The sequence below is a fragment of the Aplysia californica genome, unplaced genomic scaffold (genome assembly GCF_000002075.1).
Source record: "Aplysia californica isolate F4 #8 unplaced genomic scaffold, AplCal3.0 scaffold00535, whole genome shotgun sequence".
NCBI lineage: Eukaryota > Metazoa > Mollusca > Gastropoda > Aplysiida > Aplysiidae > Aplysia > Aplysia californica.
Window position 1 is genome coordinate 412,131 of NW_004797805.1, and position 5,067 is coordinate 417,197.

Sequence of the window (5,067 nt, forward strand, 5' to 3'; positions counted from 1 at the left end):
ATGGTGAGAAATGGTAGGGGGAAGGGGGGGGGGAAATTGCAGCGAATTATAGACGATTTCCAGGTTGGGAACCATGGATATGAGGTACATAGAAGCGGAACCAATAAATTGGCAAAAAGATATTATTAATCTGCATACAGGAAAAAGAGGCTAAAAAAGCACCTGGACATGGATGGCTGGTGCCTCTATAAATAAATCATTGATGGTCAGGTCAGGTCCATCTTTTTAAACAACAAACATCCCTTGTTTCCTCAACAAATAAAAACATCAGTCAGAAGTAAAAGACCTAGGCTAGGCTTCTGGTGTGTAACAAAGAAAGATACAGAAGGTCATTTTTAACATCATCTATCAAAATGCTTCCATCTTAACCATCTTGTATAAGTATACTTACGACCTTAGAGCATGCATCAAAATAACATTGAGTGTGTATCTAGCTTACGATTATTATTGTTTATATTGTTGCTCATTTATATTATGCATGTGATTGTAAGCCTACGTGTGTGCATGTTGTGCGCGTGTGTGCGCGTGTGTGTGTGTGTTTGTGTGTCTGTGTATGTGTGTGTGTGTGTGTGTGTGTGTGTGTGTGTACACGTAGTGGAATACCAAACCAATGTGCCAGGATCTGGACAATAAAGACGTATCTTACCTAATCTAAATCACAAATCTTCCGGAAAATGCATGGTAACAGACAAAATTACAGGTAGACCAAATGATGGAGAGGCAGTTTAGGCAGTGTTGTTTAATTTTTAATATAGGTTTTTTTTACATCGCCATCAATACAATTTAAATAATTTAGGAAGTACGCTTTCTACCCTGCCTGCCACGACCAGCCCGGGCTGAGAGGGAATCCTAGCAGAAAGACTAATCCACTCAAACACAATTTATCCTCATTTGAGCATCGAATTGTGGTCTCCTGTGTGCGACAGCGAGGCAACGAACCGCTACACCACAGACGTCGGTCAGGCAGTGTGTGTGTGTGTGTGTGTGTGTGTGTGTGTGTGTGTGTGTGTGTGTGTGTGTGTGTGTGTGTTGGTGTATTGGGGGGAGGGGGAGGGGGTATATTTGTGAGTAGATACATATTGTGTATGTGTTGGCTTGTGTGTGTGCGTGATCGTTTTTTTTTTTTAATAGTTGAATTTTTAATTTTTTTTTGCTTTCGAAAAAAGGGATTGGGGCTATGTGTATAATGTAAAAATATATGTATAAATCATATTTTTTAAAATAATTCCCCATTTACTTCTACAGTGATCAACAAACAATTCAAAATATAACCAAAGTGATGGTGGTATTAATGATCGGTCTCGTCCGTTGAGTAGATCACAACATTCCTACCAGAGTTCATTGTTGATAACACGGCGTTTACTGCAGATTCGGAAAAGGGCCTTCAATGTCTTCCCTATATTGTTGATGTTGTGACTAAAATCAAAAGAAGAAGGAACGAAGCAAAACAGAGGGGGAAAACAGGAAGTATGAAATCGGTCTGTCATCAATGATATCCAATCAAGAGCTACACCTCTCACCAATGGTGGGGCACAAATCACTGGCTGGGTGCAAGAACCCGACAAGCGCCATTTTTTCTAAAAGTCGTTTTTTGCGATTATCGATACTGGAGTAATCGCCCATATTGTGTCAAAAGATGAGCTCTCTACGACCCATAGATAAACAGTTGCTAAATAACGACTCAGTGTCAAGTTGGACCAAATACAGACAAGAGCCCTTATCGTTTTATTGCAACAAAGTTATACGTTCATTTCTTACGACAAGGGATCTTGTCGGTTTCTTGCGCCAAAATCTTGCGAAGAATTTTCCGACAAGCGTTCTTGTTGGATTATTGCACCGAACTCGGACCCGTCTTTGCTCGGGCCTGCGCAATAAAATTATAACACTGTCGTTTTTTAGCACTGAAAGAAAGTTTCTCTCTCTCTCTCTCTCTCTCTCTCTCTCTCTCTCTCTCTCTCTCTCTCTCTCTCTCTCTCTCTCTCTCTCTCTCTCTCTCTCTCTCTCTCTCTCTCTCTCTCTCTCTCTCTCTCTCTCTCTCTATATATATATATATATATATATATATATATATATATATATATATATATATATAGAAATAAAAGTGGACTTGGAAGGCTTTGTGCACAAACTCCTCCCTTTTAACCTAGCCCACGCCTTTGAAACTTTGCAGGCGTCCACAGCATCCATGTGACTAGGACCTAACTTTTAAAAAATCCACGCAAACTGCTTTCCCCGATTTTTCCAAAATGATTTGTTTCGTCCACATAGAGTTCTAGGCCTAGGCTAACTTACGATCAACAATTTCGCAGTCTCATTTTAGTGAGGCTCCCGTTCTCAAGCGGGCCCACAATAACTTGAGTCCGTTCATTGAACGGGATACCCAGCTAGTTTTGATATAGATGGCCATTGTCGCTGCTTCCTGTTTTCCGATTCCAAGTTTTAAACACAGAAAATTCAAGTCACACAGAGCATTCCCTGAATTCACACGTAAGTATGCTATTTATTGATGTTCATGTTTTGAAAAATATCTACTTGTAAGTCTATACAACAGTTGTTGTCTATATGAAAAATAGTTTGTATGTATGTATGTATGTATGTATAGTATAAGGTTTTACGGCGCTCGCAACTGCTAAGGTCATATGAGCGCGCGAAACACAAGTTGTTCACCTCTGCGAAAGTTCACTTCACGACTGGCTAACTAATTTACTTTAAAATGCTAAAAAGTTAAAATATTCAAATTCGGTGTAAATACATTTGTGATCTAAAACAACTTTTAAGTAACAATACAAATTTTAAATAATATCAAATTCATTCTACAACTCGCCATAATGGCCTTTATAAAATTTAAAATTCTGCTGGGAACAACGACGGAAAAAATATCCTGCAATTTCTTGCATTTATACACAAGGAACACCGCCGAAGGTCGTGATTTTTTCCATTTTGGCCAGTTCTTTTTCCGATGCGCATTTGACGAGGAGACAACCAGAGGACAGTTTCTGAACATTCGTTGGAATGTACCCCAGAACATGTCTCAGTGCTTCTCCTGTCTTAAACAGGTTAAGATCTGTAATTTTCTTCTGCGCATCGGTGCTGCAGATGGTCAAGTACGGTTGCCTCAGAAGCTCCCTGGGAGAAGGGAGAAAGGAGGCGTCCGTAAAGGTCCTTTTACCTGTGGTGGTTGATAGTTTGCTCGGCTCGGCGGCCGCACCCGCTTCCGCGAGTCGAGACTTTTTATTAACGTTGGGAGCTGGGGAAGGGTCTTTTTTAGATTTGGATTCCATATGAAATTTATGGTTGATTCTACTCCGGGGCTCCCCGCCCGCCACGGAGCCCAACAAGGGGACACATTGCTCGGATGACCAGAGCTGTGCCAGGGCTACCCCGGAGCTATACTCTCAACGAGAAAGTACAAGACCCTCTCGTCAAGATTGACCCAGGGCTTGATGGGGTTTCAGCTCTCAACCGATTGAGTGGCATGGGCCGTGCCACCCTCCCGGCTAAGAGGAAAACCTGGGCCAAAGAGGTGTGTTGGCGAGGGACAGTCCATGGACTGATCTCACCTCAACCGCCAGGTATCCGGTTTCCCTCCGCACGGGTCGCACCTCACGGTCAACGAGGCGCCCACTCTGTGGGATGGGTGACCTCTCTTTTTACTGCACTTGAGGTCAGCGGTGAGAGAAAAGATAGAAGAAGAAAGAAAGAAGGAAGGAGAAGAGGAAGATACACCAAAGTAAGTGTCGCACACGGATCCCAGAGGGTTGGGGTCTGTGTGCGACACTTCGCCTTTGAGGGGGTTGCACCTTCTGCAGACGAAGCAGTGGGTCTATTTATATCCCCCCGACCCACTGGGGGTAGGAAAACTACCGGTGAGTCAAGGAAGAGAAAGAAAGCATGGATGAGACACAAGAGAGGAGATGGACCAGAATTGTGGCAGAAGGGAGGAGATAGACCAGAGAAAGGACGGAAGGCAGGAGATGGACCAGAGATAGGACAGGAGAGATGAGATGGACCAGAGATAGGACAGGAGAGAGGAGATGGACCTGAGATAGCACAGGAGAGAGGAGATAGGCCAGAGATAGCACAGGAGAGAGGAGATGGGCCAGAGATAGCACATGAGAGAGGAGATGGACCAGAGATAGCACAGGCGAGAGGAGATGGGCCAGAGATAGCACAGGAAAGAGGAAATGGACCTGCTATAGCACAGGAGAGAGGAGATGGGCTAGAGATAGCACATGAGAGAGGAGATGGACCAGAGATAGGACAGGCGAGAGGAGATGGGCCAGAGATAGCACAGGAGAGAGGAGATGGACCTGATATAGCACAGGAGAGAGGAGATGGACCAGAGATAGCACAGGAGAGAGGAGATGGACCTGATATAGCACAGGAGAGAGGAGATGGGCCAGAGATAGCACAGGAGAGAGGAGATGGAACACCAAGGGGTAGAAAATGGAAAAAGAACACTGATAAATGGAAGCGAAACATCCAGAAGCACCTAAGAGATTCAGGGAAATCCTACATTGACACAAAGGGACGAGAGAAGCCTCCTAGAAAAATGGGATCAGTAGGCAATGATTCATGCAGATTGAAATGTTCAGTACATTTTGAAGAGTGCCACAGGCAATCGCTATTTGATGAATTCTGGTCCTTTGGGGACAGACGAGAGCAGAAACACTACATTCTAAAAGAGTGGGATCAGTGAAATAGTACCATCATTTATTATTTTTACAGCCCAGAATCAAGGATCCAAGTCTGCCAAACATTTTTTATCCACACCCTTGATATTTTGAAGGATTTTCTGTATCCAACCCTTGAACAATTTTCTAATGGCCATTTGAAATTTCACAAGCAGGGCAAGCAGAGAAAAGTTACAGACGACGTTATCAACCAAGTGAGGGATCATATCAAGTCATTCCAACCTGTAGACTCACATTACTGTCGCGCTGACATTGAGATGAAGTATCTAGACCACAGAATTCTACACTTAAGGAACGGGAACTGTACCACGTGACCTGTGAGGAATTGAAGACCGAAAACAATGGCGTCGTGAGGGCACTATTTATCGTTTTC